Source organism: Ambystoma mexicanum, chromosome 12 (genome assembly GCF_040938575.1).
Source record: "Ambystoma mexicanum isolate Mex_15411 chromosome 12, UKY_AmexF1_1, whole genome shotgun sequence".
Taxonomy (NCBI): domain Eukaryota; kingdom Metazoa; phylum Chordata; class Amphibia; order Caudata; family Ambystomatidae; genus Ambystoma; species Ambystoma mexicanum.
The window spans coordinates 781,272,921-781,287,307 of record NC_090936.1 but is presented as its reverse complement, the minus strand read 5'-3'; positions in this window follow the sequence as shown (position 1 = coordinate 781,287,307).

The window sequence follows — 14,387 nt, the reverse complement described above, 5'->3', positions numbered from 1 at the left end:
CCTCTCCTTCCTCTTCAGCCTCTTCATCACTATCATTACTTTGATTTAGATCAACACCATGCTGTTATCTACATTTGCTGGAGAAGTTGGTTCCTCTGAACCAGTACCCATACTTTGGTTTTCCAGCAATCTCGCTATCAGTTCTAACTTCTTGCCTCTTACAGAAAGATTCTCTTGCCTGCAGAGAGCTCGTAAACTCTCAGTATTTTCACTTGACAAGGATTCTTGACTGTAAACTTCCATAGTAGACATGTTTTTAAAAGTTGCTTTTTAGTGCTAAGCTTTGTGGTTAGTTATCCTAAAGTGTCGAAAAGCACTCTAAACTGTATACTCGATACAAATCCCACCGCTGTACACCAGTGTTAGGCGGAAACCTGTGCGGTTCCCTCTGGGACCACTGCAAAAGATTTAGGACTACAGGTGTTTGGCAGTAAACCCACTTGGTAGCAGTCTGTACCACACAGATTCACTTGGTAGCTGTGGCTGAGCAGTCAGACTTCCCTCAAGAAGAATTAGGCAGTATGTGGAGTATATAAAATAGGGCAATCTACACAGTAGAACAAGCAAACACGGAACAAGGCTTCGGTGTAAAGATATAAAGGTATTTATTTATAACAGCACATCTATGGAAAACACTCTGACACTAATATGGCAAACAACTTCAATCACAATTACTTATACGAAGAAACAGATCAATCCCCCTAACAATAGTTCGACAAGTCTAGGTTCACCGGCATCACTTATTTGCAGACAGAGGTGTATGCTTTAACCTAGATGGCACTCTAGTATTTGTTAGGACGGGAAAGAAAAATAAGGCAGGTTATGAAATCAACTCGGTACCAATACTTTATTGACAAATGCAAGGCAAGTAAGGCAGAGTCTACTGCAGATCACAAAGTTCAGAGGCCAGGCCCACTCGGAGAGAGGCAAGGCGATATGTACCAAAAAGTGTCTCAGTGGAAATGCGCTTCGAGTCTTTATCGCAAATTGTTATGGAAAGTTTGGACCAGTTAAGAACAGAAAGTTGAAGAAAGCTTGAAGGCGACCCAATGGAAAGGCGAGGATTAAGACACCTCACTCTATCCGGCAGAAAGGGAAGCCAGGCGGACACAGTACCTTGTTTCTGGAGAGACAGCTCCGTTGGGGGTAGTGGTTCCTGGTGGTGGGTGCACGTCGGGTCTTTGCCAAGAGAACAGATGATCTCGTAGTCGAAGGAAAGTTGAAGATCGTTGCACCACCAGGGAAGAGACCAGCCGCAGAGTGCTCCATCACAAGGCACCACCTTTTGGTCGCGGTACAGGGGTAGTGGCTATCCGGTTGGCGAGGTGCTCTGCACGGGCAATTCGACCACTGCGTCCTGGAGCGAAGAAAAAGCAAAGGCGACTCGTTGTTCCCACCAGTCAGGGGAAGAGACTCTCCGGCCGGGAGATCTCCTCTGTCGTCGGGAAGTGGTGAGTCGGTTCAACAGGGCTCCACCGGAGGTGTCGTCGTTGCAGGTCAGCTCAGCTTTGCCCTCGTCGGATTCTTAGGTCCTGTGGTGACTTCTGAAGATCCAGTCCCAAAAGCCCTGCTTTTATGCAGAAAACCCCCATTCATTCAGCCTAGCTGTCAATCAAAACACGCTAAGTGGTGAGCGGGGAGGCTCACCACTTGGGCCAATCACACCAGAGTGCGACTGGAGTTGGCAAGGCAACTCAGTCCAGGGTGCCTAAACCCCCTCCCACACCCCTGTGGTAACCCAGACAGAATGGCACCACCTTGGAGGGTCTCTGTACAGGAGCCCGCCAAAAGTGGAACAAAGGCTCAACCTTTGGTTTAGGAGTCACAGAGACGAACACAGACGCCATTTTAAAAACCGAGTTCTGGCAGAAAATACCACCCGATATACTTATTTAAGATAAGTAAACCGGTGGTATGTGAGAGACTAACGAGAAAAAGTATTAACCTCCAACAATGGGAAGAATCCCATAGGGTTATATCCGGGGTCGAATATAACAAGTAGGTTCCACTGCCACCAGCCAAAACTCGACGAGGGGGGACGGGACAGTGCCCCCTCGAATAACAGACCCAGGAGTAATCGAATTACCCCTACTAGTACGTCCACAATAGGATGGTTTGTACTAGTTCTGTTAGTAAATGTAGGTCTAGTAAAGCCAATGGTGACTTTACATTCCCGGGGAGACAGTAGTCCGTCCCCGTGTATGAGTCTATGATGGAGGTCCGCTAGGACGCCCCTGTGCTACGGCACGGAGGGTGCGGTGTAACACACATAGAAAAACATATGAGACCCTATGGAGTAAATGACCCCATAGCCCATAGAACACATTGACATTCAAAGGAATTACACACATTCACATCCAAGAGTGGGAGAAAAAGAGTCTCACTCTTGGCAGGATGGAAAAAACAAACTCCAGAAATCCAGCAAAGCTGCTGGGGGACTCACTAGGTTAGGAAATTCAGCCTAAACAGAGAATTCTCCCTAAAAGGTCTGATGGGGAAAGACCAGCTGGTGAGAAACCACCTCAGGTAATACTTACTTTGCCTGATAGAATTGTTGCAAAATTGAAAACCATAATTCCTGAGAAAAGAATTATGTGGGACAAGCTTACAGCCTGTGTTCAAGGAAAAACTGAAGGTGCCACCGAGTTCTTTAATAGATTCGAACAGGTGTTCTCTGACTTCAGTGCACAGGACTTGGGCACAGAGTCTGGAAAAAGATTGTTTGTGGACAAATTTGTACGTCGATTGTTGCCCGACATCCAGTCACAGATTATGTCCTCTGAGAGCGCTTGGCAGGCGAAATCCCAATCTGAAGTTTTGCACATGGCTCAGTATTATGAGAACCGTGTTAATAGTGAAAAAGAGAAAATAGAGAAGAGGAAAGGAGATTTAAAGACTAAAGTATTGTTACAACAAATTGTTAAAAATCCCAGAGGAGGTATTTCGCAGACCAGAGGTCAGTATGTCCCGAAAGGAAATGCTCCTTTGGGTCCTGTGAATTTTAATCAATGTGCCTATTGCCGCCAGGAAGGTCATTGGCGAGCACAGTGCCCCGTCCTTCGCCAAAGGTCAAACAATACATTTGGGAGTATGGGTAGACGACCTAGAGGTCACCCCGGAGCGGGGGGCCCTGATAGAGGTCAGTTCTCACAAGATCCTCAGCAACCTTTTTCACGGGAAAATCAGACTACGAGTGTGGACACGAGAAACATATTTGATCACCCTTCTGCTGCCTACCTTTCTGAAGAGCTTCCTTCCGATGACATATTATTTCGTTAGGACTGCCCGAAGTAGGGTTTGGAACCTTCACCTATTCCCATTAATCAGAAAGGTCCCTACGTTGAATTGTTAGTGGGGAATAGGAAACATCAGTTTTTGATAGACACTGGAGCACAGAAGTGCTCCATTGATCATTCCCGGGTTCCAAACATTCCACTGTCAGGGCAAACAAATGTTTCTGTAGGGTTTTCTGGCATACCAATTGCTTGCCCGGTTTCTTCGCCGGTGTCTGTTTCTTTGGGTCCCTTCACGGACCATTGTCCCTTCCTTCTGACTTTGAACTGTGGAGAAAATTTGCTGGGGTTAAATTTGTTGAAGAAATTGAATGCAGTAATTAATTGTTCCTCTGACGGAGTGCGACTGACGGTTTCACCACAGCAACTTCCCAATTTTCAGTTTCTGACTCGACCATTGCCTCCTGAGTTTAGCGTTGTTCCGGAATGTTTGTGGGCTGTTGATGACAATGATGTCGGGGTGTTACAGATCGAACCCGTTAAAATAGTTTTGAAACATGGAGTTAAACTACCACACATTCCGCAATATAAAATATCAGTTGAGGGCGAGCGTGCTTTGAAGTGCATTGTCTCCGATTTTGTGCATCGAGGAGTGATTGAAGACATTGCAGGTAGTTTATGTAACAGCCCGATTTTGCCTGTATACAAGAAAGGCGACAATGCAATCCCATACCGTTTTATAATTGATCTACGTGCTATTAACAAAGTTGTCGCCCCACAATTTCCAATTGTGCCTGATGTAACAACGATACTAACAATGATCCCTGCTACAGCTACGCACTTTAGTGTTGTGGATCTAAAGAATGCTTTCTTTAGTATTCCTATACACAAGGAGAGTAGATATTTGTTCGCGTTCACCTTGGGGGGCTGTTCGTTCACATTTACTCGTGCACCTCAAGGGTATACTAAAAGTCCAAGCATTTATAGTAGGGCTTTGAAAGAGCAGCTTGATACCCTCGAATTGCCACCTACTTGTACATTGCTTCAGTATGTCGATGACTTACTTTTAGCTGCAGATTCTGAAAGTGCTTGTAAAGAAGGCACTGTATTGTTGCTTATTCATCTGGCTGAAAACGGTCATAAAGCTTCGCTCAAGAAATTTCAATATTGTTGTCAGGAGGTTGCCTATTTAGGCTACCTCCTGTCAAAGGAGGGGAGAAGATTGACACCTGAAAGAATAAAACACATTTCTGGCATGTCTGTTCCAAATACACAGAAGGAAGTCAGAGCCTTAATAGGTATGGCTTCTTACTGCAGGTTGTGGATCCCAAACTTCTCACTAGTGATAAAACCGATGTTGGCTTTGACAAAGAAGGGCATTTCTTTGCCGCTGCCATGGAAATCGGAACATCAACGATCATTTGAGCTTCTCAAAATTGCGTTATGCTCTGCACCGGTTCTGGGTGCTCCAAATTATGACAAGGCCTTTGTATTGTTTGTGAATGAATGTGATGGATGTGATTTGGCTGTGTTAACACAGGAACAAGGAGGGAAGAATAGGCCGTGCGGCTACTACTCTTCCGCTCTTGATCCTGTCGCATGCGCTTTGCCAAGATGTTTGCGAGCTGTCGCTGCTGCTGCCGCTTCTGTAAAACAGAGTGAGGGAATGGTCCTAGGCCATGATTTAATTTTGATGGTACCTCACTCTGTAGATGTTCTATTGAATAAAACCCAAACGCAACACTTCACCTCTGCGCGACTGACGAGGTATGAATTAATTCTGTTTTCCCCTCACATTCAAATTAAGAGGTGTTGTGTTCTTAATCCGGCTGAACTCCTACCTTTCCCGCAAAATACTGTTTGCGGTGACAAAGAATTACATGACTGCCTGTATACCACTGAACAGGAAACGAAGGGCAGGATAGACCTTATAGATACTCCTTTGGGCAATGCAGAAGGGGAGCTGTTTTGTGATGGCTCCTGCTTCAAACTCCCCGATGGTACATCTACAGCTGCCTACGCAGTTACTACATTGAGTACGATTGTTGAAACTAAGAGAATTCCACATAACTCTGCGCAGGCCGCAGAGATTATAGCGTTGACCCGAGCTTGTGAACTCTCCAAAGGGCATACAGTAAACATATATACTGATAGCCAGTACGCCTTTGGGGTGGCTCACAACTTTGGGAGGCTCTGGTTGGAAAGAGGGTTCCTAACCTCACATGGGACCAAGATTCAGTATGGTCCCCTTATAGTGCAATTGCTCTCGGCACTCTCGCTCCCTAGTCGGTTAGCGATCATGAAATGTGCGCAACATCGTAAGGTCATAGATGATATGGGAAAAGGGAACGCTTTTGCTGACCAGATAGCCAGGCAAACGGCCACAGACCTTAGCACAGAAATGTATGCTCTAAGGGAAACAAAAGATGCCTATGTAATGGATGAGGGTATCGGGTCTGTGCAAGATATCCAAACTGACGCCACAATAGAAGAGTCTAAAAAGTGGGCCGAAGGAATGGGGAAACTAGATGACGATGGGTGTTGGGTGGATACATCTGAAGGGAAATGGTTGCTCCCTGATTCATATGTGCTGGCGATGGTTACAATGGCACACGGTCCTACGCATGTGTGTGCTCAGCATTTCACGAGAATGTTAGAACAAGTCTGGGTGAATGATAACATTTTGAAGATTGCACAACGACATGTTCAGAATTGTATGATTTGCTTACAGCACAATGTGGGGAAGGGGACAGTAACTCCAAGGGGTAGCTTTGGGCCCCCTTCTGTTACCTTCGAGGTCATCCACTTTGGTTTTATTGAGATGGAACGGTGTAACAATCTAAAATATGTTCTTGTGATTATTTGTGCTTTTAGTAAATGGGTTGAGGCTTTCCCCGTTAAGGATGCTACTGCCATGACCACTGCAAAGACTATGGTAAAAGAATTCTTTCCACCATTTGGGCTTCCAAGGGTAAGTTGGTCGGACAACGGTCCCCATTTTGTTGCAGCAGTAAGTTTGCAGATATGCACAGCGTTACACATTGAAAAGCGATTTCACTCAGCTACACATCCTCAAAGTGCTGGGTTGGTAGAGAGACATAACGGTATCCTAAAGAATAAGCTTGCCAAAGCATGTGCCGGCACCAAACTGAAATGGCCAGATGCCTTACCTATTGTATTGTTAGCCATGCGTACCACACCTCAAACTAAGACTGGGCTCTCTCCATTTGAGGTAGGGATGGGGAGACCTGCTAACATTTGGGGCCTTCCGAAACACCCAAAGCCCTGAGGGAGGTCGAAAATGTATTGCTTGTAGACTACTGTAACCAGTTGACTAAAAATCTGTATCTCATTTATCATCAGGTCCAATCAGCTTTACCTGTACGGTTTACGGGCCCAGGACACGATATTCAGCCTGGAAGTTGGGTCCTAGTGGCGGGGACCCTACCAGGTGCTGTTGGTGACCCAGACAGCAGTGCGGGTAGCTGGAAAGAAACATTGGATCCATGCAACGCATGTCAAGAAACTTCCTCACCCGACGCCACACGTTACAGAAGAAGCAGAACCCCTCGCTGATGCTACAATCTCTGATCCTGGAGTAGCAAATAGCGTTGTGAGTGTGTCTGAGAATTTCTCTGAGCCCGTGGAGCTTGGGGAACAGTCCATTTCGTCTCTGCACTCTTTGAAAAGGTCACTTCCGGAAAACACTGTTTCAAGTTCTGCAACTTCCATCGCCTCCGATACGTTGCTTCCCTCAGGAAGTGGCGTTACCCTATTTCCAGATCAAACAGTACTGGGTACCACAGGTACAACCTTCGACGAAGAAAATAGAACTACGGCACAGGTTTTTCCTGTGCATCTGAAAAGAAGAAGTGATTGAAAGTTTTCTCTTGTAAAAGAAAGTCCTTTTTGAACAAAAGGAAAAAAGGGATTCTTCTGGCTAGGGTTGGGGAAGGACTAAGAAGTCGCGCGACCGTAGTGTCACCAGCAACGAACATTGGGGTCGTCGATTGAGAAACTACGATGCCTGCACCTCCACTGCTGCTGCTCGCATTGGACTTGTAAATAAGGGGGTGACCAACTCGGACAACGAACAATGTGCCTGGGCCCCGAAAATGTATTGCTGTGTTGTGTTAATAGTAATAGGAATTTGTATAATTACTGCTGTGGGACTTTGGTACTTCAAAGAAATTTACCCTCTAAAACCTATACTGCCAATTGAAATTGTACCTACTGCTTTGACTCCCTCTGTACACCTTCATACTTTGTCACCTAGAGACTCCTAGCATAGATTAAAGTACCATAATAACACTTTAATGATAATAATGAATTAAACGCATGCCATTTTTAATAAGAGTAATTGCTGGATTTGCACCCATTTACTGCAGCATGGGAACAAGGGGCTAGGATGGTATATTCACCCTTTACCTTTAACGACTGCTTGCTATGCCTCTCTTAGAGCACTATTCTTTGGCCGTTGGAATGATAGCATCTCAGGGAACTTTGATGGAACTAATTTAAATGATTTTGAGAAACGTGAATTGACTCCCCTGGGATGCTCGCTTTTTGCAAATAGAAGTAAACCTAATGTTGCATCTATTAGGCCATCTGATAAACTATCTCTTCCTTTTCAAACTTTAATTTCCTTTAAAATGGCTCCGATAGGCAATAAGGACGCTGTGCCTCCATCGTACTCTATTAATCATAGCCCCGATTCAGTCCCCTTTTGTGTACAAAGAAATGGCACTCGGTCAATGGGAGATTTTGAAGGTTGTGTGAACATTGTAAATTTGACCGGGGAGAACAGGCCTCTGTATGTAGGGGGGACTGTCTATTTCGTTTGCGGTAATTTTGCATTTCCCTGGTTGCCCAAGGATTGGCAGGGAACCTGTTATTTAGGAATCCTGTTACCTGGGGTATTCATAGCTAGTACATTGGAAGTCTCTAAGGCTCGCCCACGATACAGCATTTAAAGAGTTTGTGTTACAAGAGGTTCTGATGAACGACCTAATGGCTATAGATATTACAGACAATGATTCAGGATGTATGGATGACAATGCATGGAGTTATTTACAAAGATATTAGAAATGATATTAGCACTTGGCATAGGCCAAAAGGAGAGTTTGTCGGAATTGAAACAATATTATGCCTCCTATCGTAACAATTGTATGTGTATTGGCCTACGCCAAGTTGTCTAAACATCATATGCGAATAAACTCCACGGCAAGGTCTTGCCTTAGAGAAAGTAATGTAAGTCGCCATCTTGGATTAAGCCGCCATTTTAGGTTCTCTTGTCATATGGAAGTCACCCGGAACATCAAAATGGAGGCCGAATGACATTCTGAGTAAGATTCTGGCTGTTGTGACCTCCGTACACATGAATAATTAATATGCCTGCAGGCCACTTGTCGGGGTCGCAAACTGAGACCGTGTCCTACCGTTGACCTATATGTAAGTGTACAACTATATCAGTGAAACCAATCGAAATGCATATATTACAGGATTGACCTGGCAAGGAACCCATAGGCCCGGCTCATAGAATGGTTAACCCTCGAGAGTGTTGGCCAAGGGCTGAACAAATTGTATAAAAGGGTCAAGTATTCCAATGTGCGGTCTCTCACTAACGCATCGAACCCTCGTTGAAGTTTGTTACGTTACTTTGAGAGCCGAATAGCTATCCGTTTGTCAATTGACTTGGTAACTGTTGTAGCTTTTAAATTAAGCACTTGTATGTTCTTTGTAACCTGTGTTGGTGTGTTTCTTGTTAGGCTTCCCGGCCTCATATTATTTTTCTGTTTCCACACGTGGTCAGCTCTGACATTTCTGTATAGTATCGATGAATCAACCCAATTGTTTCTCTCGAATGTGCATTAATAATATGATATCACATGCAACAGTTTTTCCCTTTATAATGTGCTCCTCATGTAATGTTTGGCAGAGTGCTCTCAGGGCAGCATAGTTCCCTGCGTGCACAACTTTATATAAACTTTGTTCAACTTGCAATCTATCTTCTGGTCTCATTCCCTACTGGGGTGCGTCCTTATTTGGTTTGATTTTGTGCCATGTTGGGACCAGGCGCCTTCACTGTGTATAATTTTGTATTCTCCTGCACCCAACAATCATGTATCAATGGGTGTGTTTGTATCTCTCTCTTTGATGTGATCCTTTATTGCAAAAATATGCACCAGCATTGCATCCCAACTCCTAGTTGCCACATTTTAATCAATATCAAGTTCTACTATAATTTTCATAATACACACACCTACTTGTATTTTCATACTAATCTACCCCTATTTTAATGTTATGTTCCCCTACATTTGCATGAGCTACACCAACCTAGCCTAGTCTCTCACCAAACTCATGACAGAGTGAACTATGGTAACCTATGGTCAGACACACTTACTTCTTCTACTTCAATCTTGAACAGAAATATTTTGAAATGTTCAACCAAATCAAGCTCATCAAAATTCAGGAGGCACTTTTTCTCAAGGTGGTTTGCCCATGACTAGTGTCACATTTGGCACAGATAGACACAACATGTTGTGGGCTCTAGGGCTCACAAAATCTCTCTCTCGCTACCCGTGTGATTTCCTCCTTAACCAAAATGTCTGCAATTGTGGTGCATTGGAGTTATAACCCCTAGGCTGTAAACTGCTGTTCTCGTCTTCCTCCTTTCTCCTGATGGTTGCTTGGTCCACCTCCACTCCCACTGCTGACCTGGCGCAAATCCCTGACTTCCTATTTCCTGACCCCTGCTTAAGTACTCTTCCCTCTCCCAGATTGTGACCAGCTTCCCCTGGTCAATCTGGCCTTGTCTTCCCCATCCCAGAATGTATGTGCATTGCAAAATGCATACAAAGGGGGCTAAGACCCACCCACTTTATCTGCGCATAGTCACTGCAAATCAAACCTAATGGCTGTCCGGGATGGACCATGTACGATGTTGTGCAAGTACAAGTGCTTCCAATTTAGGGCACTTACGTTAGTTAGATGTGAATAAAAGCAGAGAGTTAATTTACAAATTAGATAGATATGTAAATCACCTAAAACTGAAGGTGGTAAATTATTATTGGACATTATAATTTCCAATTGCACTGCTCAATGCAATGTACGTGTAACCTACACATGTCAACAGAAAACAAATCTTCAAAAATCAGAAATCAGATTGACCGCAATAAATTAAAAACTAGGATGCATCCACTTTCAACAGCTAAAAGTACCATCTAGTTAATTTAAAAGATTAAAGATCACATTAATAAAAAAAAGAAGAGTACAAAACCATTGTGCCCCACATTTCCCCACTTTACCAGAACACCTCACGTCCCACACTTTTGTGAAATGATCGTTTGGGAAATCGAAAAATGGTATGGTGCTGAAACAGGGAGAGGGGTTTCTCTCTCCCAAGTCTCTGGTGGTCTAGAATAGCTTTTACCACATGGATGCTCCCCGGTGCTTCCCAGTGGCACCGCACAGCTGCTCTGTCTGCCCTGTCAGCTCGTGGCTTTCCCCTGCAGGTCCCTCTTGTCTGATCATTTACCTGGTCGGGCTCAGTTTCTTTCCTTTCTTTCTTTCTTTCTTTCTTTCTTTCTTTCTTTCTTTCTTTCTTTCTTTCTTTCTTTCTTTCTTTCTTTCTTTCTTTCTTTCTTTCTTTCTTTCTTTCTTTTTTTCTTTCTTTCTTGCTTTCTTTCTTTCTTTCTTTCTTTCTTTCTTGTTTATTTATTTATATTGCTCACAATGGACACATAGGCATGATGGCGCGTACAGACAAACCAACAGAAAAGGCTTAACACCATAAAACATAAATAAATAACAAAGGGGATGAGAGAGGAGACTCATTAGCAGGTGCACAAATGCTGTAGTGAAAGCCAAAGAGACTAGAACTGTCCAGATATGTTTAGAGATAACCCGCCAAAGCTCATAAAATCAAGGAGTACCCAAGGGGGGAGGAGCCTAAAATATCAAACAGTTTGTACTACCCCATGGTATATATTTGAATAGTCTAAGATAGGAAGGAAGGTTACTAATCTCGCAACCCACTAATACACAGTCACTAGATTGCAATGAGCACCAATTGCTCAGATCAATCCTTCACACAAACCTCAGGTCCAGTGTTCTGATCACTCTGGGCTCCATTCTTTGACGTAGCCAGGCAAGTACCTTATTACGCAATGAGTCTCCACTCCACTTTCTTAACGTTAGTTATTACAAAGTTCCTTTGATCCAGGACGAAAGATTTAATACCCAAGTTCTCAATATTGGGCATGAGTTGCTTCATTGTGTGTACACTTTGAAAAGTCACCTGTTTAACATTCGACACTACTGATTGATTAACGGGAATTCGACTAGGAATGGGAGTAAGTAAGTTGTAAGCGTCCCGTAGAGGTTTGACCGCCAAGGAAGAGACGGGTAAAACAGACCCCTCCTGCCGGGGGGAGCCTGATGTGGAAGACATTACACCGTCCGTTTGGCTGCTTTGGTGGTCCCCATAAATGGAAGAGAAAGTTTGAGTTAGGTTTTCAGGTCGATCTGGTGCTACTTGGGTAGGTGATACAATAGTGGAATGCACTTGTTAGAGCTAGTGGACAACATCAGCCTCTGGAAGTCTTCCATGTTGGTGCAAGCAATATCCAACAGTATCTGTTCCTTAAACAGACACCAGGACACTGAAAACATCGACTCAACAGCCCCCATATCCATACTTGAAGCTGACACACCCCCTGTCTGAACTTCATTTAGAAAATGTTGGGATACCGCCATATTTACCTCTGCCGTAGTATAACCTACAACACTATCGGGTTCCTTGTTCATAGGAGTAATCCCATTAGTAACTCCTAGTTCGATAAATTGCACTGAGGTGGCATGTGGGTCATGAAGAGGGCACCAGGGGTGCCTGGAGGATTTCTTTACCTCCCGTATTTGCAGGCTTTGTATCCTGGTGTATTATGATGTCTGGTGCTGGTTCATCTAATCTCCTTGCCTCTCCTATGTTCTGAAGCAAACAAAAAAAGCCCTGGCAAGTATCGTGGACAAGAGGCATGGTTTGAAGCAAAGAGTTTCTGCAGCCTGTCACGCTGGGGCAAAGGGAAGTAGCAAGCATAGGGTCCCCTCCAGCTGTTTATTCCCCTCAGGGCCAGGATTGGCTCTTTTGTGGCTTGTGGCAGCCCCCCCTCCCCCAGGCAAGCTCCTTCTCGACAGGGTCATAATAGTGGCTTTGTCACGGTAGTCTCCTCCTCTTTCCACTAGTTTCAGCAATATGTGTGCTTTACAGTCTCCCAGTATGATACTACTTTACACATTTTTCAGCAACATGTGGAAATTAGGAAACTGCTTTCTTCCAGAGAGTATTGCTTTTGTGCACCAGTTGGCAGCCTTGGGGTAAATCAAACAGCAACAAGATGTGGGAATTTGGAAGAAATCCTTCAGGAACGTTTTGCCATCAGCTCCCATTTCTCCAGGCTTTCTGTACAAGTGCTTCCAATTTAGGGCACTTACGTTAGTTAGATGTGAATAAAAGCAGAGAGTTAATTTACAAAATAGATAGATATGTAAATCACCTAAAACTGAAGGTGGTAAATTATTATTGGACATTATAATTTCCAATTGCACTGCTCAATGCAATGTACGTGTAACCTTCATATGTCAACAGAAAAGAAATCTTCAAAAATCAGAAATCAGATGGACCGCAATAAATTAAAAACTAGGATGCATCCACTTTCAATAGTTAAAAGTACCATCTAGTTAATTTAAAAGATTAAAGATCACATTAATAAAAAAAGAAGAGTACAAAACCATTGTGCCCCACATTTCCCCACTTTACCAGAACACCTCACGTCCCACACTTTTGTGAAATGCTCGTTTCACACCCTTTTAATGTACTTTAAATTGGCAAATATTAGAACACGGTCTTCGTACACTTTCATAGACTTCAAGAGCAGAATTGTATCCATGACTTACCTTAGCTCACAAAAAATGGTCTTAAAAATAAATTCACACCCAGCAAGGGGCGTCAATTAAGTGGCCGAAAAGTGGCAAGAACTGCCAGTTTCTTGCCTGCATTCCAACAGCCACCCAATCCCCTTCCCCAGATGCCACCTTTTTTTTCAGTGATTGCTCACCGCAGTCCGTTCTTGTCACCTCCTCTTGCCCTGACCCTCCTCCCGGATCCCCACATCATCCTGTGCTTCTTGTTGTTTGCCGATCATCATTCCCATCATCCGACGCCAACCATAGAAATAGAAAAAGGATTAAGTACCAGTTATTTTATTTATTTTTTGATGGGAGAGTAGGCTCGTGCAATACACGGAGCCCATCTCTCAAGGGAAAAAAAAAAAACTATTTGCCCTTGGACAGAGACCCATGCTCGGAATAGATATCACCGCCAGCGTTGGATGGTATTCAGGGCCAATTACAGCCCTGCACTCTCGCCGAGACGTGGGGATCCGTAATACGAAGGCTACTCTGAAAAGCATACACAAGGAAGAGGTGAGAAATACAATGTCAGACAGCTTGTTATACAAAAAAGTACACATGTTCTGCCTATGATGTACACATCTCTGTAAATAGAATGTATAACTTGTACATATAATTATGACATCCTAATGGTGCAAGTCACAGGATGACTGTACAGTTTGTTTTTCTCCAGTTATCCCCTTAGGGAAGAGAGACTGCCCGCCCCTTGGATTCTGAGACGTTTGGAAAATGTCCATTAATTATGGAAGTTTGAATGATCACTTTGAATGTTCAAGCTTCATACTTGCTCTCATAGCTAACGGTGAATTATAAGTGCCAGCCTTGTAAATAGCTTCGGTTTGATGAGCTTTCAAGTAAAGATGCCTTTTTTATTTCTCTCTTATGAGAGGTGCTTATTAGTAATCAAGCCTGAATTAAAGCTGATTAGACTGTTGATGAGTTGGAACAGCCTAAGCAGGGGAAAAGTTTCAGGAAACAGACTTCATGCTCACAAAACTGTATTATGCTCACATTTGTGAGATATTATTGCCTACTGTTAGACATTATGATTATACTGCTAATTGAAGTACCTTTTTCTCTTATTTCAACTTGACAGTCGCATTGTGATGGCTTTGTTTCTTATGTCACTCTTAATACAACCACTATGTTTGATAACTTATTTCCATCAATGTAACTCTCACCGCT